This window comes from Aedes albopictus, chromosome 2, assembly GCF_035046485.1.
Source record: "Aedes albopictus strain Foshan chromosome 2, AalbF5, whole genome shotgun sequence".
NCBI classification, from domain to species: Eukaryota; Metazoa; Arthropoda; class Insecta; order Diptera; family Culicidae; genus Aedes; species Aedes albopictus.
In genome coordinates, this window is record NC_085137.1 from 465,800,225 (window position 1) to 465,821,547 (window position 21,323).

The following is a 21,323-nucleotide window of genomic DNA, read 5'->3' on the forward strand; positions in this document are numbered from 1 at the left end:
GGAACAAAATTTATATGTATAAACACGAAATCCGGGATGGAAAGACATGCCAGAGGAGGATCATCGGAAGAGGGGGGGGGGGGGGGTGATAGAGGAGAAGGAGGAGATCTTTGGAGGAGAAAATGGGAAGGAGGAATCTGGAGAGAGTCGATTTCTGGACAGAAGCCGGACTGGACATTGGAGAGAGGTGCTAGAGTAAGTGGTGCGATGGTGATCTTTATGAAGAACCGCGTGAAGAAGTTTGTGATTTTTCGGAGTGACAAGTGCTCCAGAGTTCGAGTCATATTGGACCATATTTCGCGGATTAGTCATTTCATCCGCGAAGTAGAGGTGGATTTAGCACCCGACCGATAGTTATCCAGCGTTACGCTGAAGATAAATTGTATGACGCGGATCACCACCAAGTATTGGATCACCCTACTCTGGTACGAGAACCTTATCCTGGGATCACGGCGCACATCTCGTGATTCACCACGGACCATCCAGCCGCCCAGCGGCGCGACGTCATCAGCCACCAGACATGCTTTCGACCGTCGGTCCCGAACCCGTCCCTTCACCCGAAGCGCCGTCGTCTCGGCGCTCGCTCCCGCTAGCATCGTTTTGACGCCGACCACGTGCTCCGGCAGGTATGTCACCGTCTCCTCTCCCTCTACCTTACCACAATGGGCCCCAACGAAGAAGATAGAAAAATATGTTTGTATTTACTAACCCACACACCCTAGACACCAATATATTAGTAGATTAAATCAACTCGGTTCCTTTTGTTTCCAAAAGTGAGAGATTCATTTCCCTACCAGTCTGCTTGGCCTTTCCCTTGTTCGCTAAAATTCGTGTTGGCAGGTAAGTGTAGGGTTGCTCAAGTTTCCCCCTGGTCAATGCCGACCCTGAGGTACTTTGAAGGTGAGCTGGCCTGGGCGTACGGACGCCGATGCCACAGGACGCGTGGAGCGTCTCATCGGCAGTTACACCATCGGTCATCAAAATCGGTTGAAGTTTACTGCCAAAAATGGTGTGAGTTTATTTTGTACCCACACATACATATACACACACAGACATCACCTCAATTCGACGAGCTGATTCGATTGGTATGTGTGACTCGACCCAATGCCAGTTTTGGAGTGAATATATAGCCTTTCCAGTATACTTGGTGTACGAGAAAGCAAAAAAATGCATTATCTTATCACTTTTTTATGACGGGAAATGTGAACCTACGCGTTGAGTTCAGTAGCTTTGGAGTTGCACGTCCGTTTGTTTATAACCAGTTATTTTGTGGTTTTGTTTAGTGGTAGCACAAATTTCATCGTGAGTAATAACTAATAAGAATAGAGTAAACTTAAACCTCCATTTAGGTAGAATCCATTTAGGTAAAATCTTTTTAGGTCTCTCCATTTAGGTTACGTTACCTAAATGGAATTTGATTGTATTCGAAACAGTTGGAGTACCGTAAACTGGGGTGTAGTTGATCAGTGGGGTGAACCTGATCACTAAATTATCCGCGGATATTGACTTTCAAGGAAGCAACAATTATATTTGAACTATTCGCAATCCAATGACGTAACATTAAAATGGAATGGTAACTTCCTAGAAAGTCGATATCCGTGGGTAATTGAGTGATCAGGTTCGCCCCACTGATCAACTACACCCCAGTTTACCTTAAGATTGGGTATAAGGTTGGTTTACGGGAAAAAAGTAATGATAGTAGGGTAAAGGTGAGTTTGGCGTGGGGGAGGGGTTTGTAGAGATGTACCCTCAATACGCTAACCCCTTTTCTAACTCTTTACCCACTTTTTAACCTCTGCTATGTGCTTTGAATCGAATTTCAAGTGTTCTTCTCGTTTGTCCTATGTAAATTTTATTGCAATGTGGACATGTCATCTTGCAAACTCCCGCTTTGTTTAAATCGCTTATTTTATCTTCTGTTGGTCTTAATAATGACTTAAGTTGACTGTTCCTGTTTCAGAAAACCAAATCTATTCACAAGTTTCTGTATTTTGATTTCTATGGTTTTGTAATATTATTATCAAAGTTCACCGCAACCCTTTTCAGCTCATCTTGTTCAGTAGCAACAGTTGTCATGCTTTTTCTAAATAAATCCCTCTTTTTCTTATCGATAATAGCTTAACTGTACTAACGTTGTATCCATTGAGCCTAGCCGTTTCAAAAATATAATCTATTTCCTTTTGTTTGCCTGTATCACTTGGCGAAACTGGATCCATTTGGAAGAGTTGGGGTGGCCGACACTTATATGAAAAACAAATATTTTCACAGCCGTCGGATCACTTCGCAGTCTTCGACAAAGTTTTTTGGCATATAGTCACCTACAATAATACCAAATGGTTTGATTATTGAACGTATACAGCGCCACCTAGCGGCAAAATTCGAAAACTTAAAATTTCTGTATACATTTGGCCACGTTTTCCCATACAAACTTCAAGCGTTTTGAGCGCCCCCTTAGGCTCAACCGATTTTGCTCAAATTTTGAACGTAGTTTTTGGCAGTCGGAAACAACTGATTAAGGAGGTAAGACTTGGGACTTTTCAAAATTTTTGTTTTTCATATAAGTGTGGGCCACCCTAGTGGACATGTTATCTTGCAAACTCCCGCTTTGTTTAAATCGCTTATTTTATCTTTTGTGGGTCCTAATAATGACTTAAGTTGACTGTTACAGCTACTGAAAACCAAATCTATACCCAAGTTTCTGAATTTTGATTTCTATGGTTTTGTAATATTATTATCAAAGTTCACCGCAATTCCCAAGTAACAATTTTAATTTTATCAAAGTTTTTTAGCGATTCAAAAATCCTAAACATAAAACCATTGATGCCGACTTGAAAATGCTCTCGAGTTCTTGTATGCCTCAATAAGCCCACGTTCTGGCTAGTTGGCCCAGTCTTATTAGGATCTACAGGACTTCGTATGCAAACCGGCTTAGGATTTCGGGTTGTATCATAGTTTTATCAATCTTCTAAATATAACCATCTTCTGACTTGTCAAATTATTGTTTTGATTTTTTTTCACTCTCAATGTTCGATCGTCAGAATAAATTATGCTTGGTTGTTTATCCAGCCATCAATTGGAAAGATGCAGATATGGAATTCAGATTTATTTTCCTATTTAATACGTGTCAGGAGACATGCCACGGGAAATTTGTGGTGAATGTGACTGTGATAATGACAAAAAATAAGTGCGCCACACAAACTATGCATAATTTGGAAGTTAAATGCATTTAATTTACTCGGTGGAATCGGGTGCAAAATAGTTATTTATGCAACAAGTTGCAAAATGATGATTTTTTCAGCACGAGTCGTACATTTATCCAACGAGGCTTGCCGAGTTGGATAAATACGACGAGTGCTGAAAAAATCGAGTTTTGCAACGAGTTGCATACAACATTTTTTGTAATTGCTAAAAATACCCATTCAGTATAATCCTTGGTATAATCTTGCTTCACGTACATGCATCAAGACGAATCACGTGGTAAGCATTCATGCTCGTCAGCGTGGTGCTTTTGTTTGATCAGGTAGGCTATGATAAGGCAGGTGTCAGAAATTTGCAAACTCCCGTCGTCGTCATACCGCACCATGGGCAAGAGGAAAAATAGCTTCTGCTGCTGATTCTACGCCTGATCTGCAGACTTAATCTGAATCTGGATAGTCCTGATTCGTATTCGAGCTGATCAGAGGATGTAGAAGTAGCGGCTGCGTCTAAGGTAGCCTCGAAAGTTATCGAAAAGTGAGTTCTGACAAAGGTGCCGAAAAGTGCTACTTTTCAGCACTCTTAAGAGTGCCGAAAAGTAGTACTTTTCGGCACTTTTATTTTAGTGAAGAAAAGTAGGCCGTTTTAACATTACAACCGCGAGTGAAAAGTAGGGGAAAACGCAACGCAATTACAAAAAAGGTTTTTTCAACACAGCGGAGTTTAAAAGACACTATGTAATTTTTCTGACAAAATAAAATGATGGAAACGTGTTGTATGGTTTAATTTGATCTTAAGCTGTACGTGAAATCATAAAATTGAGTAATAATTTTTCTGTATTTACATAAATTATCCCGGCTAGGCGACATATTTTTCTGATAAAACTCTGTGTTCCTGATGATTCCTCCAATAGGGCTAACCCTCCTGAGGTAGTCATAACTGAGTTCATGATAGAACTAGCGGTTTTATCACAGCATTTTTTTGGTTTATGTTACGGTCACGAAATCTTTTGTTGGTTTTATGCATTGCCTCACAGTTTTGTGTATTTGTTTACAAAAAAAAATCTCTCCGACAACAACCGCAAATGCAAGTTTTATTGAAATGGTATATAATAAGTGATAAAACCAATTCATGTCTACTTCAGTCTTTAACTGAAGATGTTTATAGCAGAAGTTATATGATAGTTTTATGGAACGCCAAAGGTTCAAAGTAAAAAACTACCACACAAAACTAATTTAGAACAACTAGCTTTTTGACATGTTCGTATAAAACTAGGATAAAACATGAATAAACCTTTAAGGCATGCTGATTGTTACTTGGGTTGTTTTTAACTGATCTTGCTCAGTAGCAACAGTTGTCATGCTTTTTCTAAATAAATCCCTCTTTTTCTTATCGACTAATCTTAACTGTACTAACGTTATATCCATTGAGCCTAGCCGTTTCAAAAATATAATCCACTAGCTGTCCCGGCAAACTTTGTCTTGCCAAATTGTGGCAGTTTGACAATTGTCAAGGTCTTTCAACATGGCACTCTAGATTGGTTTCATTTCGATCATGTTGATTTTCTTCCCCGGTCATAACAAATCAGAACTTTCTAAATTTTCTTATTTTTTCAGTTCATTTTCGCAACTTTTTCTACACATAAACATAGCAACCATGAATACGAATCAAACTGTGCAATAATCATGCTGATCGGTTCATCCGTTCGTGAGTTTTGTTGCCTCAAAGGAATTTCAAACTCATTTTTATATATATACTAGCTGTCCCGGCAAACTTTGTCTTGCCAAACTGCTGTGGTTTGACAACTGTTGAGGTCATTTTTGCACCGCACTCTAGATTGGTTTCATTTCGATCGGGTTGATTTTCTTACCAACTCATGAGAAATCAGCACTTTATAAATTTTCTTACATATCTAGTTGATTTTCGTAACTTTTTGTACATATAAACACAGCCACCACGAATACGAACCGGACCGTTCAAGAGTCATGCTGATCGGTTCATCCGTTCTTGAGTTTTGTTGCCTCAAAGGAACTCCAAACTCATTTATATATATATATATATATATATAGATATAGATATACTAGTTGTACCCGGCAAACTTTGTCTTGCCTTCTGCGTTTTTTTACGTTTCAAGTTCCTAGCCAAGACCAAGTCCCTGGTCAAAATGTAAACCTTCCTTGGGTGAAAACTAACAGAACAAAACTTAGACGACCCAAATCGGACCATCCGTTTGCAAGTTATGCGCGGTCCCATGTATGCCACTGCATTTATATATATATATATATATATATATATATATATATATATATATATATATATATATATATATATATATATATATATATATATATATATATATATATATATATATATATATATACTAGCTGTCCCCGGCAAACTTTGTCTTGCCTACTGCGTTTTTTGACGTTTCAAGTCCCTAGCCAAGCGCCGAAGTCCCCGTTCAAAATGTATGAAAACCCGATTTTCAAAAACTTCCAATTTTCCCATGTTTTTGGCCTCATAAACCTTCCTTGGGTGAAAACTAACAGAACAAAACTTAGGCTACCCAAATAGGACCATCCGTTCGCAAGTTATGTGCGTTCCCACGTATGCCACTGCATTTAAATATATATATATACTAGCTGACCCGGCAAACCTTGTATTGCCCATTTAAAATGTGTTGGTGTAGTTTTTTTATAATTATCTACGGCATTTAATATTATTTTATTAAATTGCTGCGTAAGCCATGATTTTCTGTTTAGGTATTTGGGGTATTTGAAATGTTTCATCATTTTGCGAATGAAATAATCAAAGATTGCCTTGGTGATCGCGACGTTTAATCAGTTTAATCAGTTTACGCTGTTAAGTGAATCCCCCTATTGTGTTGTTTTTGAAATTCTTCGCATCTCATGCATATTTTAGCAATGTTTTTTTTTAAACATTATTTTTTTTATTTTCCCTACTTTTTATGCATTTAAACATAGCCACCCTGAAGTCGAATTGAACCGTGCAAAAAATCATGCCGATCGTTCTAATATTTCATCGACTACAAAGGGTATGCAAAGACAGTTGTATATATAACAGAACGTCGTGTATGTATAATAGAAGAGATTTTCTATCAGAACATGCTTTCTATCTGAGAAATATACAGTTTGTGTTTGAATTGCCTGAACAAATTACATCGATTTAGAGAAGTGAACCAGCGTCTGGCTGAAAGCCTCTTTAATAAAGAAAAAAATATATCGATGGTTTCATTTTTGTTGATAGAAGGCCACCCTTTCATTACAGTGTACATTCCTGGAAAAAATCTCTGGAGGAATCCTTGGAAGAATCCCTGGATTCTTGGAATAATGCGTCCAGAAAGATGAGTTCCTTGAGAAACTCCGGGATAAATTGCCGTTGTAATTTCTTAACGAATTACTGGATTAATTTCTGCAAGAATTCCTCAGGAAATTTCTGAATTCCTGTTGTAATTCCTGGTTTAATTGTTAAAGGTATTCCTGGAGGAGTCTCAGAATCAAATTCTGAAGAAATGCCTGGATGAATCTCTGGAGGAATTCCTAGATCAATGCCTTAAGGTATTCCTTAAAAAACTCCTAAAAAAATTCCTAGTGTGATCCCTAGAAGATTCCCTAGAGATGCTCCTGAAGGAATGCCTAGAGACATGCCTGTGCCTAGATATTCCTTGAGGAATATCTAGAGAAATTCTTTGAGAAATCTTCAGAGGAACTCCTGGAGGAATTTCTGGGGGATTTTATTGAAGAATCGCTGGAAAACTTTCATGTAGAATCTCTGGAGGAATCCTTTAAAAATTTTCTGGCGAAATTCCTCGAGGAATCCCTAGTGGAATGTCTACAGGAATTTCATGTGATATCTCTAGAGAAATACCTGGAGAAATCACTGGAAAAATTCCTCGAGGAATCCTTGAGAAATCTCCAGAGAAACTCCTGGAGGAATCTTTGCAGAAATTCCATTAGGAATTTCCAGAGGAATTTCTTGATGAATTTCCAGAGGAATTTCTGGAGGAATTTCTGAAGGAATTCCAGGAAAAATTCTTGGAGGAATATTTGGACGAATTATTGGAGGAATCATCAGAGGAATTCCTGGAGGAATCTCTGAAAGAATCTTTAGAGGAATCCCTGAAGGAATTCCTGGAGGGGGAATGCTGCTGGGATTCCTGGAGGGATCCCTTGAACTAATACCTAGAGAAATCTCTGGAGGAATCCTTGGAGGAAACCCTGGAAGAATTCCCGGAGCAATCCCTGGAAATCTTCTGGAGGAATTACTATATAAATTCTTGAGATAATTTCAAAAAGGAATCCCAGTAGAATATATTGGAACAATTCCTGGATCAATTCTTGGGGTAATTCCTGGAGGTATTCTTGGTGGCAATCCTGGATGAAATCCTGAATTTCAGAAGTAAATTCTGCAGGAATTCCTGAGTTAATATCTGCAGGAATTCCTGGGTTAATTCCTGGTGGAATTCTTAAAGGTATTCATGGAGGAGTCCCAGAATTAAATCCTGAAGGAAATTCCTGGATGAATCCTTGGAGGAATCCCTAAAGAAATCCCTGGAGGAATGCCTGGAGGTATTTCAAAAACAATTCCTGGAGGAATTCCTAATCCCTGAAGGAATTCTTGGACAAATCCCTGAAAGAATTCCTGGAGGAGTTCCTGGATGAACCCCTGGTGGAATCTCTAGAAGAATTGCTTTAGGTATATTTAGAGGAATATCTGGAGGAATTTCTAGAGGAATCCCTAGCGGTTCCTGGAAAAAAACACAGAAGAAATTCCCGGGTGAGTTTCTGAAGAAACCCCATGAGGAATACCTTAGAGAATCACAGGGGAGTTTTTTAGCGAATTCCTGGAAGAATTTCAGTAGGAATCGCTGGATAAAAAATCTGAAGAAATCCATTGCTGCAATAATTTCTAGACGAATAATTGAAGGAACAACTGGATGAACTCCTAAAGTATTTGTTTTTGAACGAAATGTTTGAGGAATTTCTGGATTAAATTTTGAATAATCGCTAGTAAAACTTTCTGAAAGAATTTCTGCTAGTCATTCCTGTAGAAATACTGCGAATACCAGATGTAATAATTGGAGCAATCTCTAGTGAAATTCTGGAAGTCATCTCTGAAGGAATACCTGCAGAAATACCTTAAAGGATCTCTGAAGAAATTCTCGAAGGAAACCGCGAAAACAACACTGAACCAATCACTGGAGGAACATCTAAATATATCTAAATCTCCTTTTGAGGTCAATTTCCCAAATAAATGTCTGGTGGAATCAGTCCACATCATGCAAAAATAAATGGCTTGAACGGAATTAGGTACCGAAAAAAAAGATTGTGATTTGGTGCTGTCAACAGAGAGATGTCGGTCTCAAAGGTAATAATTACTTCGCGGTCGTCCTTGGCTGTGTCAATTTTACCAACGTCGAATTGTGCTTTTTATTCGAATTTGAATACGTAAGTACATGCAGTGTCGGCGAATTACTTGATCGACAGCGCTAAGGGACGTATGCCATTCCGGACTTCTTGCGGTTCATAATCCACATTGAAAATGATGTACCTACCTACACTGATTGTCAGTAACTTTGCAATACTCCTGGGTAGCTAGCACATCCTGTCCGTCTACTTATTGTCCCTTTCGAGCAGGTATATGTCGTGAAACCTATCGATTTAGGCGGTTCCGCGATCAATAAAACAGTTTCAAAATTGAACCACTTTTGAAATGTTTATTGCACATAGCTGTCCCGGCAATCGTCGTACTGCCTGCCTACTGTGTTTTTTGACACACTGCTACTTAGAGAAGTGCCCCGAAAACTCATCTGCATGGGTGCCCCCCGTTCCAGAGACCGGAGAGGTCTCACACCAAGTTAAGAACCTTCCCCGGCCCCAAACGCACTTACACACTAAATTTCACACCGATCGGTTCAGTAGTTTCCGAATGCATAGCGGTCAGACAGACAGACAGACAGACAGACAGACAGACAGACAGACAGACGGACAGACAGACAGACAGACAGACAGACGGAAATTCATTTTTATATATATAGATAGATAGATATATATATATATATATATATCTATATATATAAAAATGAGTTTGACTTCCCTTTGAGGCAACAAAAGTCACGAACGGCTGAACCGATCAGAATGAATCTTGCATTGTTAGATTTGTATTCATGGTGGCTGTGTTTATATGTATAAAAAGTTACGAAAATCAACTAGAAAAGTAACAAAATTGATAGAGAACTGATTTTCCATGAGCTGGGAAGGAAATCAACACGACCCAAATAAAATCAATCTAGAGTGCGGTGCTATTTCGAGCTCAACAGTTGTCAAACCAACACAAGACGGCAAGACAAAGTTTGCCGGGACAGCTAGTATATATATATATATATATATATATATATATATATATATATATATATATATAAATGAGTTTGTAGCTTCTTTGAGGCAACAAAACTCATGAACGGCCGAACCGATCTGCAAGACCCTTGCACGTTTCGATTCGTATTCATGGTGGCTGTGTTTATATGTATAAAAAGTTACGAAAATCAACTAGAAAAGTAATAAAATTGATAGAGAACTGATTTTCCATGAGCTGGGAAGGAAATCAACACGACCGAAATAAAATCAATCTAGAGTGCGGTGCTATTTCGAGCTCAACAGTTGTCAAACCACCATAAGACGGCAAGACAAAGTTTGCCGGGACAGCTAGTATATATATATATATATATATATATATATATATATATATATATATACATATATATAGATATAGATATAGATAATATATATAAAAATGCAGTGGCATACGTGGGACCGCGCGTAACTTGCGAACGGAAGGTCCGATTTTGGTCGTCTTAGTTTTGTTCTGTTATTTTTCACCCAAGGAAGGTTTATGAGGCAAAAAACATGAAAAAATTGAGAGTTTTTGAAAATCGATTTTCCAAACATTTTGACCGGGAACTTGGTCTTGGCTAGAACATAAAACATAAAACGTCAAAAAACGCAGTAGGCAAGACAAAGTTTGCCGGTTTCAGCTAGTATTGATATAGATTTTCTTTTGTTTGCCTGTATCACTTAAGGCGAAACTGGATCCATTTGCTCACTTTTTGGTTTTGATTTTTCATAAAATAACGGAGTAATATTTTCAAAAACGGTTTTCGTGCACAAGTAGGGTACGGATCAAGGTATCTCCTGATTTTTTTTCCAGATGGAAAATGTTTTTCGTTTTTGCAGAAACAATTTTAAGCAAAATTTTACAAAAAATGGTTTCTGCAAAAACAAAAAACATTTTCCACCTGGAAAAAATTCAGGAGATACCTTGATCCGTACCCTACATGTACACGAAAACCGATTTTGAAAATATTGCTTCGTTATTTAATAAAAAATATCAAAAACCAAAAAAATGAGGAAATGCTTCCAGTTTTGCCTTAAAGGAAGAGTAGGGTGGCCCACACTTATATCAAAAACAATTATTTCAAAAATTGCCAAGTCTTACCTCCTGAATCAGTTGTTTTGGACTCCCAGAATCTACGTTCAAAATTTGAGCGAAATCGGTTGAGCCTAAGGGGGCGCTCAAAACGCTTGAAGTTTGTATGAGAACACTTGGCCAAATGTATGCTGAAATTTTAAGTTTTCGAATTTCGCCGCTAGGTGACGCTGTAAGTGTTGAATAAATCAACCCTTTGGTATTATTTTAGGTGACCATAATCAATAGACACCTGACATATGCTAAATGGAAAAGATCAAAAACTGTAGTGGATAAAAGTACTTATAAACGCCTTCGGAATGTTGTGAATGAATTAATAAAGCACGCGAAATTTAATTACGATAAGCAAAAATTTTAATGTGAACTTACCTAACAAACAGTTATGGAATAATAATAAAAAATTGGGAATTCCGAAAGATTCTAGTTTTCCAGATCAAGATGGTTTAAATGCAAATCAAATAAATGATTATTATTTCTAATTTTACTTCTAATACCTTAATAGTTCCGCTTTTTGGTCCTTCTGATGGATTTAAATTTAATTTGTTTCAAGAGAGTGACATCGTTAAAGCTATTTTTTTCTATTAAGTCCAACGCTGTTGGTTTGGACATCATTCCCATTAGGTTCATTAAAATTCTTTTACCACTTGCTTCACCTATTTATAAGTTTTTATTCGATTGCATAATTAACACCTCTATTTTTCCACGTGCTTGGAAAACCTCCAAAATAATTCCGATCAAAAAGAAAGCTAACAGTTCATCGGTTTCCAACTTACATCCAATAGGCATTTTAAGTTCATTATCAAAAGTTCTAGAAAAACTCATAAAATCTCAAATAACCGAGTTTATTGCTGATCATGATCTTCTGCATCCCTATTAGTCAGGATTCCAGTGTAGGAATAGTACAAACACCGCGTTGATCAAAGTTCATGATGGCATTGCTTGTGCAATTGACAGTAAAGGGATGGCTACCCTGCTGCTTATAGATTTTGCCAAAGCCTTCGATCGGGCTTCACACTCCAAACTAGTGAAGAAGTTATTGAATAAATTCAATTTTACTTTGCCATCTGCAAAACTAATTGAAGCATATTTAAGCGATCGTCAACAAGCGGTGTTGCATAATGGAGTCCTATCTGAATTTAGATCTATCAAGTCTGGCGTACCTCGAGGGTCTGTGCTGGGGCTACTTTTGTTCTCTTTGTTCATTAATGACTTACCTGCTAATTTAAAGTTTTGTTCTATTCATATGTTTGCTGATGATGTGCAAATATACCTGTGTACCTCTGGCGATGTTGATACGAATGATATGGCTAGAATAATTAATCATGACCTTAATAATGTAATTTGTAATTTGTAATTTGTTGTTTATTTGGGTACGTTAGCCTATTGGTTTTACAAACTATACGTCAGGTCAAGGATATTGGTGTTGGAAAAATATACTAAGGATCCAGAATTAAACTTAACAAATTGACTTAAAGTTAGTTTACATTTTAAGTTATCTCGTCAAAGAACTCTAATTTAATCTTGTGATTGCTGCTTTGAAAGCAGCTAGAGTTGGCTTCTGCTTCACTTCCAAAGGTAGACCGTTCCAGCATAATGCTTCGGCAATCATCACGCTCTTACCACTCGTTGTCGTATGTCTGGGGATGATAAACGACCGTGTTCGTTGTTGTTGACCACGAGCTATAGGTGGTTCTGGAGGTAATCGGGCAGGTTGCCATCATACCCCCGTTTCATAAAGCTGCAGGTACGTAGATGGTAGTTCGTCGGTAGGTTGTGGCCCACAATGGTGTTTCTGACAGCAACTATAGTATCTCGACGTCGCAGACTGTAGATGTAGATGAACCGTACAGCCGATTTGTAACACCGGTGAAGTTGTTCCTTAAGTGCTGCAGACAGACCGTTATAATACACTATATCATAGTATGTGAATATAGGCATAATCACGGCCTGAACAAGTTTCCGGCGTGTTTGCGTAGAGAGAACTGAAGCAAATCGGCGGAATGTCCTTAGGTATTATATACCTTTTGTGTCACACTATTGGTTTGATGAGTCCAGGTCATGTGCCTGTCCATTTCTAGACCAAGATTAGTGACTTTTTCTGACAATGGCACAACTTCTCCGCTGAAGATGATATCGGTTTGTGGGGTCAATGTTCCACCCCTACTGAAGACGATAGCTTTCGTTTTCTTCGGGTTCGGATGCAAGTGATTCCCAGTAGCCCAGCGCGTGATTGAGTCGAGATCTTCATAGATGGTGTGAATCAGCTCGTCGATCTCAGCTATTGGTCCCGAAATATATATCTAGATCATCCGCGTACAGCTGATAATTGCACTTCAGAGTAGTAGGCAGGCTGTTGATGTACAGGCTGAACAAAAGTGCACTTAAACAGGAACCTTGAGGAGTACCGTCCATGATTGCACGCTCGATCGATGTCTCGTTTCCGTGGCGAACGGATTGATATCTCTGCCTGAGGAACGATGACATTAGTCCACAAGCAGATTCAGAGAACTTAAACTCCGCATTGAGTTTTTTTCCCGCAGACGATGGTTAACGCAATTGAATGCCAGCGAGAAATCCACAAGCACCAAGATGGTACAGCCCGAGCAGAAGGGCATACCTTACACATACCATGCGAAGAGCAACATGTGCTCTAATACCTAAACTTGTTATTGCTGCGTTATTCTACGAAATGTTATGAGAACATCACAATAACAGTTGGAGGTATTTGAGCAGAGTTTGGTATTGATGTAGTATTTGTTGGTTTAGATGCGAAAATACCCGCAGAACAAGATTTGTTATTACATCATGCGGCCATTGAACAAATGAAACATTTAATATCAATAAATGTTATTAGTTTGTTACTCAATAACTTTTGGATAACATATACAGCATTTGAAATTTTAGGTATGCATTCATTATTGAAATAACATGACTTGTTATTTTCTAGGTGTTATTTATACAAAATTTCGGTTTTCGTTTTTGTTATTTTGCCTCTTATTACCACCTAATGAAGGGCATATCAAGGTATGGTAGTGTTTAAGATATATACCTTGATATGTTATTCTCTTGTTATTTTCTTCTGCTCGGGAGCGGTTGCTGTCAAGGTTGCCATAGACATCGTGAACCACTTTTGCCAGAGCCGTCGTAGTTCCGAAGCCCTTCGTATAGCCCGATTGATATTGGTCCAGGAGATGAGAGTTGGGATTATTCAGATGGTCGCAAAGAAATCTTTTAGCTGTAAATCCGGCGAAAACCAAGGCTATGCTTATTACCAAGCTCAAGAACCCACCTCAAATACCGTTGATTTTCTTTGATGGGGAAAGAGTTGAGTTTTTTGATAAATTGGAAAATCTAGGAGTTTTATTCACTTCGAGTTTACAATGGGATGCTTTTGTGAACTCTCAGTGTGGAAAAATTTATGGTACTCTAAAAAAGCTAAATTTGGTTACCAGACACTTTGACAGCTCCATGAAAATCAATTTATTTAAGTCTTTAATTCTGCCACATTTTATCTACCGAAATTTTGTGTATAGTAATGCATCAGCTTCTTTTCTTAATGGACTCCGAGTGGCACTTAATGCCTGTATTAGATATGTTTTCAATTTTTCAAGATACTCTCACGTTTCCCATTTGCAAGATGCTTTACTAGGCTGCTAGTTTTCAAAATTTTATAGTTATAGATCATGTTTACAAATTTTTACAATTATTAAAAATAAAATACCATACTATCTTTACAATAATCAGTTTATGAGGAATACGAGAACAATGAGCCTGATAATACCCCATCATTTATCTTCATACTATGGTCAATCCTTGTTTATGAGAGGCATTCATTATTGGAATCGTTTATCCCCTAACCTCAAGTCATCATCTTCTATATCCGTTTTCAGAAAGGGTCTTCTTGAAGAACTAGAAAGTGTGCAGTAAAAGAGTTAAAGGAATCGGGTTCAGGAACATAGATTAATTAAGGCATAGATTGTCATAAAATGCATTCCATCACTTTGTAACATTTTAAAAAGGGTTAACCTTACGTTACATGAATATCAATAAAGAAATTAACCCTTCAGCGCGCGCGCTGTTGTAAAAAGTACAACACTACCAAAAATCCTCGCTCGTCGTATGCAGCGCGAGCGCGGTGCAGATGGCGCGCGTCCTGAAAGGTTAATAAATAAATAAAGAAGATACTCCAATATTAACAAGCTGCAGCGATAAGCGGGCATCGCTAAGTGTAACACTTTCTGAAGCTCTCTCATCGGCTTCAAACAACTGTGAATACACGTTATTTTCATCAATAACGCATTTTCGCTTTAAAAACGTAACAATAAAAATATTCTGCCGAATGCATCACTTTTATTAGCGTCGCCGAGCATCGACTCTCTTGATTACGCTCTCGTATTGAACCGCCGGGCACGTCACTTCATGATGTGTTATACTCGTCGAGTGTAGCACAAATTGAGTATTGTCGTCGCGGTTGAAACCCGAAGTTTCCTCACACCCGACAATCGTTTTTTTTTCCTCGAAATCTATAGGTGACACCTAACGTCGGACGTAGTGCGCTGGACAACGGAGCTGGCCCTCTATCCAACGCACTGTGCCCGACGTACGTCCGACGCACGGTTTAGGAGAAACATCGATTTCCGCGTATCAAAAATTCCGTTTTTCAACTGCACGAACAATATAGACCACCCAGTGACTCGCGATGAAAATCCAAACTCTGATAACCACCAGGGTGCAAGGCAGCCATTTTTAAGAATCCAACATCTTGTATGTAAACATTTGTGTATCCACAAAGTATTCCATTGTGAATACACGATACATGTTGGCTCCTGTCAGATGCATTAGGTGGGATTAGGATTGCCACATACGTGCTGATAACACCTGATAGCACCTTATCTTTACGTTACCGAGTTAATATAAAGTATGTTGTCCCCACTAAGCTGTTCAGTAACACACCAACGTTTGATGTGTCAACAGTGTTCAAAATTCAAGTCTGCATTGTAAGTAGGTACATTGCATATAACTCTATATACACTAAGCTGTACACTAAAATCGTGTAAAAACTATACTAATTCGAGAAACCATGTAAAACAGTCCTGATCATGTGAACCACTGGGTCTTCAGTAAGTCTAGTGATTAAGGCTATGGATCACCAATCCGGAGACAGCGGGTTCGGTTCCCGTTTCAGTCGGAATTTTTTTCTCGATTCCCTGGGCATAGTATATCATTGTGCTTGCCTCGCAATATACCGTATTACCCCGCTAATACGACACCGACTGTTGTCGAATAACCGGGGTAAACTTTTAATTCGACAAACTGGCCACCCTACACCACGTTGCTCATTGAAATTTGGCAACTCTATTTTTGTTTTTGTTTTGATTTCCGGATTTGTTATGAAACATAATTTCAACAGATATTTCGGTGGTGCGAATGAAAAGCTCGTTCTTTTTACGATTGTTGCCATCCTCAGTCGATTCCGGTTGGTCTCCAGGCGGTTTGGGCGTCAAATAGCACCAAAACAGAACTTCCGGAATTAGCGGTAGCAAGAGGATCTGCTGCGGGTGCGAGTATAAGCGCAATTTTAAACTGTTTTGCATTTACAGTGTACATCGCTGTGACATTTCAACACTTTTTAATTCGACATGTGTCGAATAAGCGGGGTACGAATTAAAAAGTGTCGAATTAAAACGTGTCGAACGAGCGGGGTAAGACGGTACAATATGCAATGGCAGGCAAAGCAAGCCCTTCGATTAATAACTGTGGAAGTGCTCAAAGAACACTAAGCTGAAGCGAGGCAGGCCAAGTCCCAGTGGGGACGTAGAGCTATAAATAAGAAGAAGCAGATGCGAACCATGAAGACAGTGTGGGCTGAACAGATGACGGGGTTCTCATTGAAGTGTGAAAAAAATCTTATTAAAAATAATTTTACTGTTTGTAGAAAACTGGTGAAGTTGTGAGGCCGATAAATCTAGTGATATTCGTTGATTTATCGGCATAAGTGGTTCCGTGTCGTGCAGGCTACATAGCCCTTTGTCGAGTTTTTCAGCATTAACAGTAGAGAACTGTCCCATGTTTAATTTTACGGATATTTTCAGGATTGAAAATAATTTAAAACGATACTGGACCTCCAATTGCAGATTATCTTTGTGACGTATCTCGCACCTTATCATTGTTGTACCAAGCAATACTGCGCCGAAAATATTAACCCTGTTCGATGTCCAGGTGGAGCGCCATGAGAGTGTGCGCTCCTAAATTGCACAACGCAGCAAGCGTGCTATTTGTAAAACCCATATCTCAGCCAACTTGCATCAGATTTCAAAAGTCTAGGTCTTATTCATTTTTTTTTTATTTCAAAGAAACATTGAACATGATTTAAGTGAAACATTCTGAAAAATATCACGGTCCGACAAAAAAACAACTTTTGTTCCCTCCAGCTCTAAATTTCACCTTTTCTGATTGCTCCCGACTAGAAACTCATAAATCTGATGTTTTGACCCTCCCCCTCCTGGGAGAAGGGTGGGGCATTGATTTGAAATTTTGAAAAATCGAAAAAATCGAGGTTTTTCGATCGCCATTTCGGCTAAATGCACGATATCAAAAAAGGAAAAGGTTGACCACGGAGCTTTAGGGGTTGTGCACCTACCAACAAAATTTCACAAAGATCCGTCAAGCCATTCTCGAGAAACGGTGTTTTTACGAAAAGATGTTTTAAAGATTTCTTATATTGCACGCAAAGAATCCAACTATTATATGGCACAAATGCTGATTTAACCATGCCGTTTAGCATCATGGTGTCTTCGAGGAAGTTTTTCACTACAATAATGTGCTTCTTTAATCCTGTTGGTAAAAATGATCAATCCCCCTAAAAGTGAGATAGAAAATTTACTTTTTTAATTTTTCAAGATACAAGGTTGATGTCTTCACAAGATGGGAATAATAATATATTAAAGCTCCATTGGTAAAATTTTGAGCGAGATCGAATAAGTTTTCTGAAAGTTTAAGAACTTTTAGAAAAACTTATATGATTTTTGAACACACTTTTAAAACATCATATCTCAATATGCTACCGATGAAACTTTTTTCAATATTTTGTGTGTTATAGCTGATATCTAAGGTTTTCATTTGCAGCTACTTTTGAGATTTTATATTCACTATAAAAAAAAAGAAAAATTTGCTTATGTATTTGACGGTGTTTAAAAATTTACCTTATTTTGCACATATAATCTGCCAAACGTTTTCCACCAATGAAAGTGCATTAACTGAACGAAAAATACATGGGACCTACTCTTTATATGGAGTTTAGTAGGTCCTGTAAAAAGTATTATATTAAGAGAGTTTTAAAACGTTGAAAACACTTGGCACTTTTATTGATCAAAATATGATAAATTTCCAAAAGACACTCTGAACATATACAGAATTTTCATATTTTTTGTAGTGAATATAAAACCTCAAACGAAGCTGCATATGAAAGCCTAAGGTATAAGCTGTATAAAAAAATGGAAAAAGTTTCATCGAATACATACTGTGATAAAATATTTAAAAAATGTGTTAAAAAATCTTATAAGTTTTACTAAATTTTCAGAAAATTCATTCGTTCTCGCTCAAAATTCTACCAATGCAGCATAATTGATTGATGTATAAAAAGTTATGATCATTTGAATGAAAAATTATTTTGACCAAAAAATTGCTGTACGGACAATTGTTTGATACACTGTACCTCATACAAATGCAAAAGTACAAGTAATTGTCTAATTAATAAAGTCAAAATGATTGACCTATTGGAGACTTTGAGAATAGAATTGTAGAATCAAATGTGAAAAAAGTTATTGAAGAAAAAAAAACACTTTCAAGGGACCGTCGGTAATAAAAACGTAACGTATCTTGAAAACTAAAGGAGTTAAGAATTTCGCGTCTTCGGCAAAGTTATTCAGAACAGCATTTTCTACAACTCTTGGGAAGACATCAACCTTGTATCTTGAAAAATTCAAAAAGTAAATTTTCTGTCTCACTTTCAGAGGGATTCATCATTCGTTCTTACCAACAGGAAGCACATTATTGAAGTGAAAAACTTCCTCGAAGACACCATGATGCATAATGATTCGATAGCCAACATTGAATTGTTATATCACCGAATTCAAACCGAATGCAATGAAATTTTGAGCATTTATGACTTTTTTATAGGTGAATTTTAACTTGGGCTAACTCATCACACAGTATGTTACAAAAATATAGTCTTAAGCTAGGACTGAATAATGAAAGTCGTCCTCGCTTAGACTCTACTCGCTGTAATCTACTCAAAGCACCTGACTCACGCAATTGGGTGATTGAGGTCTGTATTTGCTTAGGTCTTTGCAGGACAGTACGGATTCTTTATCGGTTATCTGGAACAGTCTGGACTTTTTGGGCGATTTCTTGGCAGGGCGTGCACGTTGCGTCCGGTTGGTGAAAGCAGCAAACGATTGTGACCGAGACAATGGCTTTTCGCAGCGAAATTTCAGACTGCTCTTTGAGAGCATTTCGAGAGCGCAGAGATTGGAGTTGCCTGATGCGATTTACTGGTTATCGTTCAGTGGCATTCTCGACTTGTGCGCTATTTTAGACCAATGCCATCCGTTTGCAGCTGAAGATATTGTAATAAGTAACGTTTATGACATGCATAATGAAATTTTTTTGACTTATCATAAATTTTTTAACATGAAATAAGAGCCATAAAAGACCAAATTATCCCAAACACATTCAAGATGGTAATTATTAAAGATCATTGAAATTCCTTCTTATTGACTTGAATATAGATATGTTTTGAAAGTAAGTAATACAATATCGAATTCACTCTTTAGTCGGATGTATGTTTCCGCCATCGTCTCAAATTTACGAGCGACAATATCATCAGCGAAACCAGGCAGCTGAACGGACTTCGTAAAAATCGTTCCACTCGTTCCCCGCTCTCCTAATTACACTCTCTAAAGCAATGTTGAACAGCAAGCACGAAAGACCATCGCCTTGCCGTAACCCTCTGCGAGATTCGAAGGGATTCGAGAGTGTCCCTGATACTCGAACTACGCACATCACTCGATCTATCGTCGCCTTGATCAACCGTATCAGTTTATCCGTGCATAATCCGCCATAGCTGTTCTCGATCGATTGTATCATACGCCGATTTGAAATCGATGAACAAGTGATGTGTGGACACGTTGTATTCGCGGCATTTCTGCAACACCTGGCGGATGGCGAACAACTGGTCCGTTGTAGCGCGTTCACCCATAAATCCAGCCTGATATTGCCCCACGAACTCTCTTGCAATCGGTGATAGACGGCGGCATAACATTTGAGAGAGTATCTTGTAGGCAGCGCTCAGTAGTGTGATCGCGCGGTAGTTCCCGCAATCCAACTTGTCGCCCTTTTTGTAGATGGGACACACGATACCTTCCATCCATTTCTCCGGTAATACTTCCTCCTCCCAAATCTTGGTAATGACCCAGTGTAGTGCTCTCACCAGTGCTTCTCCACCGTATTTTAGAAGCTGGCTTGGTAGCTGATCTGCTCCAGTGGCTTTGTTGTTTTTCAACCGGCCAACCTCCTCCTCAATCTCTTGGTGGTCAGGGGCCGGAAGTCTTTCGTCCTGTGCACATACTCCTAGATCTGTTACCACGCCACCTTCGGTACTTGCAACGTCACCATTGAGGTGCTCATCGTAATGCTGCCGCCACCTCTCGACCACCTCACGCTCGCTCGTGAGAATATTCCCGTGATTATCTCGGCACATGTCGGCTTGTGGCACAAAGCCTCTGCGTGAGCGGTTCAGCTTCTCGTAGAACTTTCGTATGTCCTTAGCGCGGTACAGCTCTTCCATCGCTTCGCGATCTCGTTCTTCCTGCTGGCGCTTCTTCATCCGGAAGACTGAGTTCTGCCTGTTCCGCGCCTGTTTGTAACGTGCCTCGTTCGCTCTCGTACGGTGTTGCAGCATTCTCGCCCATGCTGCATTCTTCTCGTTTTTCTACTGTTCACATTCGCCGTCGTACCAGTCGTTTCTGTGATTCGGAGTCACGAAGCCTAGTGCTGTAGCCGAGGTACTACCTATGGCGGATCGGATGTCCCTCCAACCATCTTCAAGTGTAGCTGCGCCAAGCTGCTCTTCCGTTGGTAGGGCCACTGCTAACTGCTGCGCGTAGTCTTGAGCCACTTCTACTTTACGAAATTGCTCGATGTTGAGCCGCGGCGTTCGACTTCGACGCGTGGTGAGAACTGTCGAAAGTTTTGTGCGCATGCATACAGCGACTAAGTAGTGATCCGAATCTATATATTCGTCAGAGGTATTGTTAACTGGAATAGTTTATAATCTTAACTGTAACAACAAAAAAGATGTATGTCTTACGTTACAAGGTATTCAATAAATAGATAAATATATAAATAAAATAAATTTTCGCACTGCTGTATGTGCGGACATTGTTTATGTCCGAGAAGAATTTACCGTCGATTAGAACGTGATCGATTTGGTTTTCTGTTTGATGGTTGGGTGATCTCCAGGTGTCTTTGTGGATATCTTTGCGGGAGAAGAAGGTGCTTCGGACTACCATACCACGGGAGGCTGCAAAGTTTACTCATCGCTGGCCGTTTTCATTCGATAC

At 38.8% G+C, this 21,323-nt stretch overlaps 1 protein-coding gene across 3 annotated transcripts in view; it reads left to right on the forward strand.

Annotated features, from left to right (window-relative positions):
• The first annotated feature begins 1,228 nt into the window (after positions 1-1,228).
• LOC134288628 (leucine-rich repeat, immunoglobulin-like domain and transmembrane domain-containing protein 2) overlaps positions 1,229-21,323 on the forward strand; it is a 51,701-nt gene continuing 31,606 nt past the window's right edge. The window contains exon 1 of one of the 3 annotated variants that reach the window (XM_062853995.1): positions 1,229-1,302. The gene's annotated coding sequence lies outside the window, so the exon portion shown is untranslated. Of the gene's footprint in view, positions 1,303-15,651; positions 15,703-21,323 lie in introns of those variants that run through there. The other 2 variants (XM_062853996.1, XM_062853997.1) reach the window with 2 other exon arrangements.